Source organism: Zea mays, chromosome 4 (assembly GCF_902167145.1).
Source record: "Zea mays cultivar B73 chromosome 4, Zm-B73-REFERENCE-NAM-5.0, whole genome shotgun sequence".
NCBI classification, from domain to species: Eukaryota; Viridiplantae; Streptophyta; class Magnoliopsida; order Poales; family Poaceae; genus Zea; species Zea mays.
In genome coordinates, this window is record NC_050099.1 from 76041358 (window position 1) to 76058908 (window position 17551).

Genomic DNA, 17551 nt, shown 5'->3' on the forward strand with positions numbered 1-17551 from the left:
AAATCAGAAACCCAAGGGACCCTTAAGCGCTTTCTAAGACGGGCTCAAAACGAATTTGAGCTCAAAGTGAAAAAGATAAGAAGCGATAACGGGTCCGAATTCAAGAATCTGCAAGTGGAAGAGTACCTTGAGGAGGAAGGAATCAAGCACGAGTTCTTCGCTCCCTACACACCACAACAAAATGGTGTGGTAGAGAGGAAGAACAGGACGCTCATCGACATGGCGAGGACAATGCTTGGAGAGTTTAAGACGTCTGAGCGGTTTTGGTCAGAAGCTGTGAACACAGCTTGCCACGCCATAAACTGGCTCTACCTTCATCGCCTCCTCAAGAAGACCTCGTATGAACTTCTTACCGGTAACAAACCCAATGTCTCTTACTTTCGTGTATTTTGGAGCAAATGCTACATTTTGGTGAAGAAAGGTAGACATTCCAAATTTGCTCCCAAAGCTGTAGAAGGGTTTTGCTAGGGTATGACTCAAATACAAGGGCGTATAGAGTCTTCAACAAATCATCGGGTTTGGTTGAAGTCTCTAGCGACGTTGTATTTGATGAGACTAATGGCTCTCCAAGAGAGCAAGTTGATCTTGATGATATAGATGAAGATGATGTTCCGATGGCCGCAATGCGCACCATGGCGATTGGAGATGTGCACCACAGGAACAACAAAAGCAAGATCAACCTTCTTCCTCAACGATGGTGCATCCCCCAACTCAAGATGATGAACAGGTTCCTCAAGAAGAGGCATGTGATCAAGGGGAGCACAAGAAGAACAAAATGTGGAGGAAGAAGCACCACTGGCCCCTCCAACTCAAGCCCGAGCGACAATTCAAAGGAATCACCCCGTCGATCAGATTCTGGGTGACATAAGTAAGGGAGTAACTACTCGCTCAAGATTAGCTATTTTTTGTGAGCATTACTCGTTTGTCTCTTCTATTGAGCCTTTCAGGGTAGAAGAGGCCTTGCAAGATCCGGACTAGGTGTTGGCCATGCAGGAAGAGCTCAACAACTTCAAGAGGAATGGAGTTTGGAGCCTGGTGCCACGTCCAAAGCAAAACATTGTGGGAACCAAGTGGGTGTTCCACAACAAGCAAGACGAGCACGGGGTGGTGACAAGAAACAAGGCTCGACTTGTGGCAAAAGGTTATGCCCAAGTTGCAGGTTTGGATTGCGAGGAGACTTTTGCTCCTGTGGCTAGGCTAGAGTCCATTAGAATATTATTAGCCTATGCCGCTCACCACTCTTTCAGGTTGTTTCAAATGGATGTGAAGAGCGCTTTCCTCAACGGGCCAATCAAGGAGGAGGTGTACGTGGAACAACCCCCTGGCTTTGAGGATGACAGGTATCCCGACCACGTTTTTAAGCTCTCTAAGGCACTCTATGGACTTAAGCAAGCCCCAAGAGCATGGTATGAATGCCTTAGAGATTTCTTAATTGCTAATGCTTTCAAGGTTGGGAAAGCCGATCCCACTCTTTTCACTAAGACTTGTGACGGTGATCTTTTTGTGTACCAAATTTATGTCGATGATGTGACGGAACCTCCCAAGTAATTAGGCCCACCTACAGTTGTCCTTGTCTAACAGACATCAGACACCCGGTAGATGTTCCTAAATCACTTGACAAGCTCGGTATCTTTCCTTACCTCACCAGGAACGTTTCACCCGTCTTGCAGACATTACAGAACATCGGAGATAAAGAAATGCGGAAGCGATTACATAACTTACATTTATTAAAAAGTAAGATCAAGTTGTTTATTACAGACCAGAAATATAAAACGAGTGCTGAGTAGTATTATTACACATACCAAGGGAGGCACAAACTCCTCCCGATAAGTTTTTCACAAAAGTTTTCTATGTGGAGGACCAAGTCCTCCCGCATCTTCACTCTTGTTTCTCCTCCTTAGGAACCACCTTGGTACAGAAGCAACAGAAATCTGCTACTTCCTCATCTAAAAACAACGAAGGGATAAACCCTGAGTATGGCATTACTCAGCAAGTCTTACCCGACTAAAGAAAAGACTCTCAAGGGTATTCTGGTTATATGGGAGTCAAGGTAAGGCTTTTCAATAATCAAAGACTCTGTTTTGCAGAAATGCTTACTAAAGTGGATCCTTAAAAATCCAATTTTATTTGTCAAGTTAAGTTCAATTACCTGCAACTAGAGTTCTTTCTACCCTAGTTCAATCACTGGTCCTGCACTAGCCAATTTCTTAACAAAAACCCATCATCTTTAGTGGAATGCTACGTGTAGGTCAGTGACCAAGTCTTCATAACTGCGAAGGTACGGCGATCCGAATCGATTATACTCAGCTGAGGATCTCCAATCACACGACATATGTAGCACTTAACCCTTGCATATGTCAACCCGCCACCGGGGTTCTTAAGACCAGATCAGGTTCACGCAAACCGAGAGCACAGATACACCACCGTCCAGCCTCTTGCCACGGAGGGTACACGCTACTCTTGCCACCGCTCCACGCCCATTTCGTGTTATCTTATTCTGGCCTTAGTCTGCCCGAGGCAAGGCTTACCCATGACGAGGCATGTGACCAGTTAAAGGGTCCACGATCATCAAGCCTACATCGAGACGGTCCTTAATCGACTCAGACGGAGACACTACACCGAGACTCTCTTCTCGTGCAAGTCACCCGCCCGGTCTCAGCTTAATCATTTAAACCCAAATCTTGGTACCTAGCAGAGGTACATCTTTTCCGATGTTGAACCCATCATGGCCATGATGGATCCACCATCAAATTTTATTTTTGAAAACAACCCTCCCACTTTGCCAAACATCTTTTGTAAAACAAATCCTTTTGTTTTTCTAAAGCAATACTAAGCATAGAAAAACCTTTTTGTAAAAACAGGGTTTCAAGGAAGGTAATCAAATTCAAGGAAGGTAATGCAGGAATTGTTTAATCAAGCAACTCCTATCACCTAATGCAGCAAGCAAGTGAGAAAGTTTTTAAAACATCAAGGGAGGTGGCAAATGCACCGGAGCTTGCCTTTGTTCACAGGTGAGTCTGGCTCGGATCCACAAATATCAAAGTAGAAGCAGTTGCCTGCTTGAGAATCCGAGGGTGGTGGTGTCCTTTCTTCAGTGACTTCCACTTCTTCTTCGCGTTCTAACATAACCATATATATACATATATAAGAATGAATGCCATGTAATGCTCATGAGAGTGCGAAGATAATAAAGATTTATTATCTAAGTCTTGAATATAACTTTCCTTCACGGAACTCCGAGAACTTACGGTTTCCGGAGTCGGTAAAGGAGTTCACAGGGCAGGGGGGTGTTTTGGGGTTTGGTGATCAAACAAGGTCCAAATCAACTCAAACTCTACCCAAGGCTTCTAAACAATGTAAGGAGCTCATATAAAAATTTTGAGCATTTTTGGACTTACCAATTATTTTCTAAAAATCCATAACTAATACTTTTAACTACTTTAAATGCCCTAAAATTTCTTATTTCCACTAAAAATCACAAAACTATTTTTATTAAATTCTAGGGAAAATAACAAGCCTAGGAAAATTGATTTCACAATTTTAGGATTTTTCTACAATTTTTAACATATTTCCAAAGCTCTGCTGAAAAAGAAAAAGGAAAAGGCTTCAACAGTAATGGGCTGGTTTTAGCCCAGTCGGCCTAGTCCAGAGGGGAAAGCGCGCGCGTGCGCCCGCACCCTGGCGGCTTTGCAAAAAGGGCCTCGGGGTTTTATCTATCTGGAGACAGGTTCTTCTACTGTTTCAGTGAGTCGCTGACGGTTTACACTAAGGCCCTTAAGCTTCTAATCCTTCAGAGGGGAAGGTCCCCGACGACAGATGGGGAAGAACCTGGCTCCCGAGCGCTGAGGAGCTCCGGCGAGCCACTGCACCGGCCGATTGAGGCGATGACCGGCGCTCCCGAGCGACAGACACCAAATCGGATCTATCCTAAGCTTTTCCCCCAACTCAATTGCATCTAATACCAACTGAGGAGCCCTGGCCACGGTGACCGAGAGCATGGCGGCTAAGGTGTTATGTTCCCGGCGATCCCAGGCGGTTCAGTTTGATTAAAGGGGTCGGGGAGCATCACTAACATGTAAGGGTGCTAGAACAAAAACGAGAAGGGAATGAGCAGAACTGGGGAAGGCTGGCCGCGGTGAGGTGAGTTCACGGTGGCAGAGAGTTGATTTGGGGGGAATTGGAAATTCGCGCGTGCTGGTGGATGATCGAGGGTGGGAGCGGGTGCTACAGCTTCACGACGACATGGCGCAGCTACGGGCGAGGTCAATTTATAGAGCCCTCAAGCGGTGGTGGCCAATTTGGTCGAGCAACGCTGGCAGTCGGAGATGGGGAAGAACCTGGCTCGGTGAGTTCGTGGCTAACGGCGTGGCAAGCTCACCGGCGATGATTTGACGGCTGTAAGAAGCCACGACGACGCGGTGGAAAGCAAAGCCACGCGGCGCAAGGCCGGGAGGCGGTGGTCACCGGCAAAGCAATCCGCTCCAGCCGCAAAGCGGGAGGGGCAGCCACGGTGAGTCACCGGAGTTATCCCTAGGGGGTGGCTTTTACCTGGCGACCTTATCGGGTTATTGGCGACGCGAACTCAACAACGGTGGCGCGAATCACGGCGAGGGGCAATCAACGGCGACGGGCCACCGGCGACGAGCAAGGGATGGGATCTTTTTCAGTTTAACACTTACTGTACCATGGCGTCCCATTTCAGTTAACCTGACAGAGCAAATTGGAGCAGGATTTACTCTTAATTTCCAATGACAACTCCACCCAAGCTCTGCAGCAAACTTGTAGAGCTATATACCACCTATATTTCGACTATAGTGACTGAGCTCATTTGATCACCAGATCATGGTTGAATTCAACCCCAAACATGTCTCTGTTACACTAAGAATCTGAATTTCAGAATAAACCAGCCTGACAGCCAAGCTTTGAGCTTAATTATCTCTAGATTTTTCTTAACAACTGAGCTCACATTCTTAAGCAAAGTTGTTCTCCTTAGTTTGGTCTACAATTTTGATGTGGTGACCTAGGGAAAAAACCCTAGAATTTGCAAGATACAATGCTCCAAAGTTGAGCCCTCAACACTGAATTTCAGACTTAGAATAGAACCTAATTGAGGTCTATTTTGCATTTAAGTCCAAAATCCAATATTTGGCTTACAAGTCCACACATTTGGGAACCAAAGGACTTGAGATACTTATTTGACTTGGTTTTTGCACTTTAGTCCAAAAGTGGACTAATTTTGCACATAGGCCCCTAGGGTTTGGTTTTAGGGTTTTCCAGGGTTCCAATTAGGGTTTCTGGTATCCCAGGGGTATAAATGTGATTCAAGTTTATGTTTGGGAACATTTTATGACTATTTCCCTAAAGTCTTTAGGTTTTCTCAATTTGGGTTAGGTTTTACCCCTTTAATCCCTATTTAGGGTAAAGCTTCCTATCCAGGGTCCTATTTGCAAAACACTAAAACAATACAACTTGTTTGAAATTTTTGCCTAGTGAATGCACTCTAGGTGTGTCAAACATATGCAATGCCAATGCTTATGATGTCATGCTCAAGTTTTAGTTACAGTAACACCAGGGGTGTTGCAGATGACATAATATTTGGTTCTACTAATCAAAAGTCTTGTGAGGAGTTTAGCAGGGCGACGACACAGAAATTTGAGATGTCGATGATGGGCGAGTTGACATACTTTCTTGGGTTCCAAGTGAGACAACTCAAGGACGGCACCTTCCTCTCCCAAACGAAGTACACTCAAGATCTTCTCAAGAGGTTTGGGACGAAGGATGCCAAGCCCGCGAAGACGCCGATGGGAACTGACGGGCATGTTGACCTCAACAAAGGAGGTAAGTCCGTTGATCAAAAGGCATACCGGTCTATGATAGGTTCCTTGCTTTATTTATGTGCTAGTAGACCAGATATTATGCTTAGTGTATGCATGTGTGCTAGATTTCAATCTGACCCAAGGGAATGTCACCTTGTGGCCGTTAAGCGGATTCTTAGATATTTAGTTGCTACGCCTTATTTCGGGATCTGGTATCCAAAGGGGTCTACCTTTGACTTGATTGGATATTCAGACTCCGATTATGCTGGATGCAAGGTTGATAGGAAGAGTACATCAGGGACGTGCCAATTTCTAGGAAGGTCCCTGGTGTCTTGGAGTTCTAAGAAACAAACCTCCATTGCCCTATCCACCGCTGAGGCTGAGTATGTTGCCGCAAGATAGTGTTGCGCGCAACTACATTGGATGAGGCAAACCCTCCGGGACTTTGGCTACAATCTGAGCAAAGTCCCACTCCTATGTGACAATGAGAGTGCAATCCGCGTGGCGGATAATCCTGTTGAACATAGCCGCACTAAGCACATCGACATCCAGCATCACTTTTTGAGAGACCACCAGCAAAAGGGAGATATCGAAGTGTTCTATATTAGCACCGAGAACCAGCTAGCCGATATCTTTACCAAGCCTTTAGATGAGAAAACCTTTTGCAGGCTGTGTAGTGAGCTAAATGTCTTGGATTCGCGTAACTTGGATTGATTTATAGCATACATGTGTTTTATGCCTTTTGATCATGTTACTTTATGCATTTATGAGATTTGTTGTTTATTTATGGTGCTCAAGTTGTGCAAGGGATCCCCGGACCTCACAAGTCCATGTGTGAGTGATGCACATATTTAGGGGGAGAAGTGCTACAACTTGACCCTTTGAGACTAACATTTGTGTTGAGTTTACTTAATGTAGTCTCAAAGGTGAATTGAAAGGGAAAGGTGAACTTGGACCATGCAAAGACTTCCACTGCACTCCGGTATTAATGTACTAACCTCCAAGTTCATTCTTATACTCTTATTGCCTTTTTGCTCTTAATTGACATTTTTTGGTGAGGCAATGGGGTTAAAGGGCCACTAATGATCCCGTTTTGGTGCTTAATGCCAAAGGGGGAGAAATTAAGGCCAAAGCAAATGGATCAGCTACTGTTGGGTCTATGCTTCGTCGCCGAAGGTCTAAAAGGGAGAAGCGGCTTTCGGCTGAAGCTGTTTGCATGAGATGGCCGAAGGTTCCTTTCCATGAAGCTTCGACAGTATAAACCGACTTAAAGATAGAATGAATTTTTAGTCCATGAAGGTCTGAGTCAATGTTGTAAGCTTTTATAAGGGACATACTTGTAATTCCTCACAGGCTGCGTCCTGTGCCTATAAATAGTGAACAGTATTCCGTTACTGTTCACGCATTCTAGTATTTTGCAATCGCATCTGTCGGAATTCAACCTTTTGCCAAGGCAAAGGTATTTCTGTATCCAATAATCCAATATATTAAGTAATTATAATGTGATTTGTACATGTTTTATTTGTCCTTCTCATACCTTTTATTTTATGTTATCTTATAATTTCCGCTGAAATTTTATTACGAAGGTTTAAGCTTCGTAACTATGCTCTTGTCAGCCTTCGTTCGAAAACATTATTCTCAAGAGAATAATGTTTCATGGACGAAGGATGTTAACATTTAACATTTTATGTTGCCTTGTTCTTAATTCATAGCATTTAAGTACAAGTCTCCAACATTGGCGCCCACCTCCGGTGAACTCACTTCCACTTTTTGAGCTGATGGCTTCGTTCAATGATCGAGCTGGGGCTGCTTCGGACCCGAAGCTGGTGCTCCCGATTACAGGCGGTTCGTCCTCAGAGCCAGCCAATAAGAAGCAGAAAAAAGACGCACAGAGAAGGGTACAGCACGTTGGGGTGCAAGGACCCTTCATCAAGTCAAGATGGTCTCACATTCCTATTACCTTCTCCCAAGAGGACCTTCAGCTCAAAGATTACCCACACAACGATGCCATGGTTATCTCTTGTGTTATCAAAGGATTTCTGGTTCACAATGTCTTGGTTGACACAGGCAGTGCAGCTGACATCATATTTGCTAAAGCCTTTAGGCAAATGCAAGAGCCAGAAGATAAGATTCATGATGCTACACATCCTCTTTGTGGCTTCGGAGGGAGACAGATTGTAGCACTGGGAAAGATCACCATGTCAGTGACCTTCGGATTCATCAATAACACTAGAACTGAGCAAATTGTGTTTGACATTGTTGACATGGAATACCCTTATAATGCAATTATTGGTCGTGGTACCCTCAATGCCTTCGAAGCAATCCTTCACCCTGCTTATCTTTGCATGAAGATACCTTCGGATCAGGGACCCATCGCTATTCATGGAAGCCAGGAAGCTGCCAGAAGGGCCGAAGGAAACTGGACTGATTCAAAAGCAATCCATAACATAGATGGAGCTGAAGCTTGCGAACAATACAAATTCAGAAGGGAGAAAGCAGCTTCAGCAGATCAGCCGAAGCCCATGCTCTTATGTGAGGATGTAGCAGAACAGAAGGTGCTGTTGGGCTCTCAGTTATCCGAAGCACAAGAGAAAACCTTGCTAAGGTTCTTGTTCAACAACAAAGATGTTTTTGCATGGTCAGCCAATGATCTCTGTGGAGTTAATAGAGATGTTATTGAGCACTCGCTCAATGTCGATCCATCCTTTAGACCTAGAAAGCAAAGGCTTCGGAAAATGTCAGATGATAAAGCTGAAGGTGCTCGCAACGAAGTCAAAAGACTCCTCAGTGCAGGAGTTATCAGAGAAGTGAAGTACCCAGAATGGCTAGCTAACACTGTTATGGTAAAAAAGGCCAATGGCAAGTGGCGAATGTGCATCGATTTTACAGATCTTAACAAGGCTTGTCCGAAGGATGAATTCCCATTACCAAGGATAGACTCTTTAGTTGATGCAGCAGCTTCTTCAGAGCTCATGAGTCTGTTAGACTGTTATTCAGGCTATCACCAAATTTGGATGAAGAAGGAAGATGAGCCGAAGACTAGCTTCATAACTCCAAGTGGCACATATTGCTATCTTCGGATGCCTGAAGGGCTCAAAAACGCTGGAGGAAGTTTCAGCCGAATGACTGCGAAGGTTCTCCAATCTCAAATAGGCAGAAATGTGCTAACTTATGTTGATGACATCATTGTAAAAAGCACGAAGCAGGAAAATCATATTGCTGATCTGCAGGAGACCTTCGCCAGTTTCAGGCAAGCTGGCTTAAAGTTAAATCCAGAAAAATGTGTCTTCGGAGTGAAGAAGGGGAAATTTCTTGGATGCTTGGTTTCAACAAAGGGAATTGAAGCTAATCCAAGTAAAATTGAGGCTATACTTCGGATGGAGCCACCAACTACAAAGAAGGGGGCTCAAAGATTGACAGGGAGATTGGCATCTCTCAATAGATTCATATCTAGATGAGCAGAGAGAAACTTACCATTCTTCGAAGTGCTGAAGTCAGCCGAAGTCTTTCAATGGGGACCAATCCAGCAGAAGGCTTTCGAAGAACTGAAACAGTATTTGATAGACCTAACAACATTGACTCCACCAATGCCAGGGGCTCCTTTATTATTATATGTGGCAGCTTCGCACTCAACGGTAAGTGCAGCACTTGTCCAGGAAAAGATCGATGGTCAAGACAAGAGGCAGGCCCCGATATATTTTGTTTCCGAGGTTCTTAGTTTATCAAAGAAAAATTATACAGAGTTGGAGAAGGTACTGTATGCTGTCTTGATGGCTTCCAGGAAGCTTCGGCACTATTTCCAAGCTTACAACATAATTGTTCCTTCTTCACAACCTCTGAAGGATATCATGAGGAACCGAGAAGCTACTGGAAGGATTGGAAAATGGGCTGCAGAACTCAACGAATTCTGTATTGAATATGTTCATAGATCTTCGATTCAGTCTCAGGCATTAGCAGATTTCATTGCTGACTGGACGCCAGGGGCTCAGGAGGAAGAAACAAATAAAGATGCCGAAGCATGGACAGTGTTTTGCGATGGATCTTGGGGAACCTTCGGAGCAGGAGCGGCTGCTGTGTTGGTTTCACCTTCCAAGGTTAAAACTTGTTATGCGGCAAAGCTTGACTTTAGTTGCACAAATAACATTGCCGAGTACGAAGCCTTGCTTTTAGGTCTTCGGAAGTTAAAAGCAATGGGAATAAGAAGGGCCATACTTAAAACTGATTCCCAGATTGTTTCGGGTCATGTTGACAAGAGTTGCAAGGCTAAGGATCCGAAGCTTGAAAAATATCTGGATATGGTTCGAAGAGTTGAAGCTTCCTTCGAAGGGTTTTCTGTCAAAAATATCCCTAGAGGACAAAATGAACATGCTGATTTGCTAGCTAAGTCAGCAGCACAGGGGCTGCCCTTACCTTCGGATGTATTCTTTGAAACAATAAAAGCTCCTTCGGTAGAACTTCTTGAAAGAGCAGTCCTCAACATATCTCCTGTTTATAGCGAGGATTGGAGAACTGAGATCATCTCCTACCTTCAGGGAAAATTCCTTTCAGATGACGAAGCTTATAACAGGAGGATAGAGGCAAGGGCTCGTCCATATGTCATGATAGAAGGAGAATTGTACAAGCATGGAGTTTGTGCTTCGCTACTCAAATGTTTATCCAGAACCGAAGGTATTGAGTTGATGAAAGAAATACATGCAGGCCTCTGCGGATCTCACATTGGATCCAGGCCATTGCTTGGAAAAATTTTCCGCCAAGGATTTTATTGGTCGAAGGCGCGGCTTCGGATGCAGCGGAGTTAGTTCAAAAGTGTGAAGGTTGTCAGAAATGTGCACGAGATCAAAAACAACCTTCGTCCTTAACACAACTCATACAACCCATTTGGCCATTGCAAAGGTGGGGCCTTGACTTGTTAGGTCCGTTACCACCGGCCCAAGGGAACCTAAGATACGTTGTAGTGGCGGTGGAATATTTTTCTAAGTGGATTGAGGCAAAACCTTTAGCTACAATAACTTCGGCCACCGTCCAAAAGTTTTTCTGGAAGAATATTGTTTGTCGTTTCGGGGTACCAAAGGCTATCACTGTGGATAATGGAACACAGTTTGACTCCGAAGCTTTTAGGGATTTCTGTGATCAAATTGGTACGAAGATCCATTTTGCATCAGTCAGACATCCGGAGTCAAATGGACTTGTTGAAAGAGCCAATGGTATTATAATGACAGGAATAATGAAGTCAATTTTCAATCAACCAAGGGGAAAGTGGCCAGATCAGTTAACCAAAGTGGTGTGGAGCCATAATACAACAGCATCAAGGTCTACCGGCTTTACCCCATTCAAGTTATTATTTGGTGACGAAGCAATAACTCCAGAAGAAGCTAAAACCGGATCAATAAGGGTAATAGCTTCGGCAGCATCAGGTTCCAAAGCTGATTACTCTGTGGAAAAAGATGCTTTAGAAGGGATCAGGTTGCAAGCCGTGGAAAACATCAACAAATATCAAGCCGAAACAATTAAATGGCGAGATAGAAAGGTTCGACTAAAGAATATTGAGCCAGGACACTTGGTGCTTCGGAGAGTGGCCAATCCAGAAACAGTGGGCAAGTTACAATTGAAATGGGATGGACCTTTCTTAGTAGCATCTTCGTCAAGACCCGGTTCATACAGATTGAAGGATATGGACGGCAACGACATTCCTAGATCTTGGAATGCGGATGAGCTTCGGCGATATTATGTATAATTCGATGTAATTTTTCATATTTTTTATTTTTTATTTTTTCTTTCATGGCACCCTTTTCCTTTCCGAAGGGGGAGAAAGGTTTTTAATGGGGCCATCACGTGTAATTTTCTTTTTTAGTTCTATAAGAGCAAAATCCCCCAAAGAATGTAAATGTAAAAGCTGAGAACGCACCATCGAGTGCCAAAAGTAAAGGCGAAGAAGCTCCAAAGTCGTTCCTAAGGGAATGCAGAGCTTACAGCGAAAAGTCAACGCTGATTCCGCCAAAAGTAAAGGCGAAGAAGCTCCAAAGTCGTTCCTAAGGGAATGCAGAGCTTACAGCGAAAAGTCAACGCTGATTCCGCCAAAAGTAAAGGCGAAGAAGCTCCAAAGTCGTTCCTAAGGGAATGCAGAGCTGAGGTGTGATTGTTCTTAAAATGGTCATGAATATGACTTCGGATACGTGTTTGGCCATGCATTTGCACATCACATTACATCATAACATTTGCATTCATAAACATTCATCTAGGCATAAGTAGGATAGTCATCTTCATGGCATAAATGGTTGCTTCAGCAAAAAGAGGAAAAAGAAGGGGAAGAAAGAGCTTCGTGCACAAAAAAGAGAGCTTCGGAAAAAAGGGAAAATGTTGTTCTCTATGCTTTGCTGCGTACGAAAAGAAGGGAAGGTGTTTTTTCGCCGACGGCTCAAAAAAGAAAAATTTCGTCCACATCAAAGCATTTCCTATACAGCAATGGGAGGGTAAGGATATATAATAAGGTATGAACAGAATTCATTAAAGACCTTCGGCATTGTTTACATTTACAAAAGTTACGTTTACAAAAGCTCTCAAAAGTTTCTCAAGCATTGTTTACAGTCTACTATCTAATCCCCAAGGAGCTTCGGCTTCGGCGGCTTCGGCATCATTTTTGACCTTCGACTTCAGCTTCGTCATCCTACATGAATAAGATCGTTGTAAGTCAAAATCGAGCTTACAAGAAAAGGTAAGCACAAGGTATGGTTTCTTACTGGTTCAAGGTGGCTACGAGCTTCGTCTCCTGCCTTTTCTCGCCCACCTTTTGTCCATATCATTTTTATAAATCTATTCGAGATACTTCGGGCAAGATCAGGAATGTCGTCCAGGATTGATGGCGACAAAGTGAAATTTGGCCTATTCACAATCCTTCCATGCTCGCAGCCAGCCTTCAGGAAAGCCGCAGCAGTGCCTCGAGAAGCCACCCAGGCACAGAAGTCACCATGCCCAGCTATGACTTCGTCGAGCTCGTCAATCTCCCCCTCAATATGTTCGAAGGTTTTTGGTAGATCTTCAGCTGAGGGGGTAAATTTTCCACTGCTGGCTCCAACTGAGTAAAAAATCTTTTTTAACCGATGAATGCATCTGTGGCTGAATTCCAAGCAGTTTTCTTGAAGACTTGCCAGTAGTTTTTTCAAATCTGAATTCTTTTGAGCTTCGGCTTTAAGTTTTGCATTAAGATCTTGTTTTTCTTGTTCGAACTGCTCAGACTGGCGGAGAAGCTTCGTGTTCAGTTCTGTTATTTTTGCTTCAGCTTCCGCCAATAGTCCTTCGGTTGCCTGGAGCTCAAAGTTCTTTTTCTCGAAGGCATCTGATTGTTCCTTTATTTTGCTTTCCAAATTTTCAATCATGACTTCGTGCTTTTTATCTTCAAAATCTTGTTGCATCTGCAAGGCTTTGCTCAGAAGCATACTCTGCACGAAAACAACCTTCGTCAGACATGTTTTCGTTCTTAGAAACAATAAAGGTTAAGGGAAAAGCAGTTCACCTTGAAGTTGGAATAAAATAAGCTGCCAACGACATGTTGTCGTCGGTAGCGGCTGATGTCCGTTTCTAGCTTCGGAAATCCGATATTCTTGGACAGAGTACTGATAATTTTGGCTCCAGTTTGATCTCGGATACAGCCCAATTTTTCATCATCAACGCCTCCGAAGAGGAGCGCTCCAGGCTTGTATCCGCAGGATTTGGCGTATTCTTTAAGCTCTTTTATTTCTGCTTTTGATAATTGTTCTCCGATTAAATTCCGGAACATGAAAGTTTCGTTCTCCGAAGCTTCATCAGCAATTTCTTTCCCTTTCGCCGACGCTACGGTCGCGGCCTCTTCGGCGGTGGTGGTAACTTCTTCTGTAGTCATGCCTAGCAGTATTTGGTCAATATGTTCAAATGTGCTCTCTAGGTTCAGATCTTCAACTGAGGCAGCTTCGGCGGCTGTGACCTCCGAAGGTGCAATTTCAATATTTGTCTCTTCCGCGGCCGCTGGTATTTTTCGAGCTGAAGCTCTTGGCGGTGTCTTGTCGATAACTTCTGTCACACCGATCATCCTCTGTCTTTTTACTTTAGTTGTTTTCTTCATTCTTTCGGGCTCCTTTTCCTTCGGAAAAAATTTTGTCAGTCGAGGCCCTAGTGGACTTAGCTTCGCAGGCATGGATTCAGTCATTACCTGCAGAATGGCCTCTACATCAGTGGTAGAGGGTGATGCGGGGGATTTTTCTTCATCAGATATTTTTTGTTTCGGAGAAGATGCTTTCTTCTTCTTTGGAATCTTCTTCTTCGGTGTCTCTTCTTCATCTTTGTTTGAAGCTTCGGTCATCCTCTTCCTTTTTTGGCCTCCGGCATTTTTGTTTAAATTTTCATAGTCTGGGTATTCAAACTCCAGAGCGTCCAACACTCGGTTTAGCCTTCGCTTCGGACGGGTGCCGAAGGCCGCAGTCATCAATTGATCTTCTTTTTTAGAGTAATTGCCAAGTATTTCATTGCACATTGCTTCAATCGTATCTAGCCACTCTTGGCAAGGTGCTTTAAAGTACTTTTTAAACTTGAAATAGTAAGGTAAACGTACGAGTTCACCTTCTTTCTTTTCCCCCTGTAGCTTCGGCATTTCCCATTCTTTCAAACTGGGAAAAACTTTGAATGCTAAAAACTCTTGAACCAGGTCCCTTGTGCTGATATGCTCTGCAATAATTCTGAATTCACTCATTGCTTGTTGTGTTGGACCTTCGGGTGTCATGTTGCAGCGAGGTCGGGTTTCTCCGAAGATTAATTCCAGCGGGCTTTGTACAAGCTTTTCCTTGTCGTCATCAACCTTGACATAGAACCACTCTGATTTCCAGCCTGCTGCCCACTTGCTTCGGTAGCTAATTACAGGGAACTTTGTAGTCTTCCGATAGGCAAAGTTATAGCAACCAAAATTATCGTGCAATCCATCTTTTCTAGCCTTTGTTTGATAATGCAGCTCGTGAACCCGGCAGAAGCTGTCCGCAAATGGTTCCACTGCTTGGCTTCGGAGTGCCCAGATATAAACAATAAGCCTAACGATAGCGTTAGGGGTCAGCTAATGAAAATAGATACCGAACCTCTTCAGCACCTCTCCAATGATCCCATGTAGGGGGAATCTTAATCCAGCCTTTAAAAAGCTCTTGAAAATAACAATTTCATCTTTCTCCGGTTTTGGGGTAGTCTCTTCTCCCCCGAAGCGCAAAAGCTTCTTCTGATTTTCAGTAAAAAAGCCCGATTTTACCATCTTGGACAGATCAGCCTTCGAAACAGTAGATTTTCCGAAGTCCAAGTGGCTCGGCTTGCTTGGCATGGCAATGCGATAATCATCTTCGGAATCAGTTTCCTCAATATCTTCTTCCTCTGCTTCAGCGATTGCTTGTTCTGCTTGTTCTGCATCATCATGAGGGATCTTTTCCGAAGTCACTAGACCCGATCGTTGCATGGCTTCGGAGATGGGGAGAGTCTCCGAAGCTTCAGTTTCCTCCCCCTCGCGCTCAACCCTGGCGGTAGAGCGGACTCTGGCCATTCAATTATGAACTTGTGAAACTTTAATATTTTCTTCCTCCGAAGCAGGTTTCAAACTGGAGCTTCGTTCGATTCTAACAGACAAGCTTCGGTGATGGTTAAAAATTTTGGCAGGAAAACAGTGCAAATAGCAATGAATGCTGTGGTAACTTCACACCTACTCGTCTGTTTATATAGTGCTGCAGGTAAGAAGGCGAAGCGCCAGAGTTTTTACACCAGGCGCACACCCGCTTGCGCTCGCTGCGCGGTGGACCGCAGGGACAAACAGTAAACTCTGCAAAGTGGGACCGCTACGTGCTGGGAAATTAAATCGTTTCTCGGCAACGAGCTCAGGGAAGGTGTTTTTTGGACCTTCGGCTCCCCGAAGCTTAAGATACTTTTTTCACGGATCAAGCTCGTTACGAAAAACGATCTAGCACCGCGAAAGGGGCTACTGTTGGGTCTATGCTTCGTCGCCGAAGGTCTTCAAGGGAGAAGCGGCTTTCGGCTGAAGCTGTTTGCATGAGATGGCCGAAGGTTCCTTTCCATGAAGCTTCGACAGTATAAACCGACTTAAAGATAGAATGACTTTTTAGTCCATGAAGGTCTGAGTCAATGTTGTAAGCTTTTATAAGGGGCATACTTGTAATTCCTCACAGGCTGCGTCCTGTGCCTATAAATAGTGAACAGTATTCCGTTACTGTTCACGCATTCTAGTATTTTGCAATCGCATCTGTCGGAATTCAACCTTTTGCCAAGGCAAAGGTATTTCTGTATCCAATAATCCAATATATTAAGTAATTATAATGTGATTTGTACATGTTTTATTTGTCCTTCTCATACCTTTTATTTTATGTTATCTTATAATTTCCGCTGAAATTTTATTACGAAGGTTTAAGCTTCGTAACTATGCTCTTGTCAGCCTTCGTTCGAAAACATTATTCTCAAGAGAATAATGTTTCATGGACGAAGGATGTTAACATTTAACATTTTATGTTGCCTTGTTCTTAATTCATAGCATTTAAGTACAAGTCTCCAACAGCTACCACTTGAGAATTTTTTGAAAACAATAGAGTTAGAACTTTTGATTTGTCAAAATACTCCTATTACAAAATTTGGTCTCTTGTGGGGAGATTTTATGACTATGGGAAAAGGGGGAGTTTTTGGCACTTGATCAATTTTTCCATTAGAATATCTCTCCTGTGCCTAAACAAGTGTGTTTGACTTAGAGATAGGAAAATGAATTTGATTTGCAAAAACAAACCAAGTGGTGGCAAAGAAGGATCCAAATATGCCAAATTAGAACAAAAAACAATTTGGTCTTCAATTTGAATCGATGTTGCATGTTTTGCATTGTTTTTTTGATGTGTTGGCATAAATCACCAAAAAGGGGGAGATTGAAAGGGAAATGTGCCCTTGGGCCATTTCTATTATATTTTGGTGATTAAGTGACCAACACATAGTGAGTGAGTTATTATGTGCCAAATGAAGAGAGAAGTGCAAATCATGTAACAAGGTATGTTTCTAGACTTAGTACATTGGTTTGAGTACTAACATATTTTGTCTAAGTGCTAGAAACAGAGAAAAGAGAAGGAGAAAAGAACTTGGCTCTAAGCAGCCAATACTCAGCTCAGTCTAGCACACCGGACTGTCCGGTGGTGCACCGGACAGTGTCTGGTGCGCCAGGCTGGCTTCCGACGAACTGGCCACTCTCGGGAATGTTTGGCGGCGTACGGCTATATTTCACCGGACTGTCCGGTGGTGCACCGGACTGTCCGGTGAGCCAACGGCCACCAGCGCAACGGTCAGCCGCGCAATCCGCGGGCGACACGTGGCCCGCGCCAACGGTCGGCACGGGGCACCGGACTGTCCGGTGTGCACCGGACAGTGTCCGGTGCGCCAACTGCCACGGCGCTGCAACGGTCATCTGCGCCAAATTAGGAAGGAGATCCGCACCGGACATGCTACAACGACTATCCGGTGGTGCACCGGACTGTCCGGTGCACCACCCGACAGAAGGAAACTTTGGCCTTCCTTATTGGCTTCCAATAGCTCCTAGCTGCCTTGGGGCTATAAAAGGGACCCCTAGGCGCATGGAGGAGTTACTCAAGCACACTCTAAGCATTCCAAGACTTCTAGTCCTCACTTTCACACAATCGTTCATCGTTCTTGAGATTGGAGCACTTTTCGAGTTGTAAACTCCCCACGCGTGT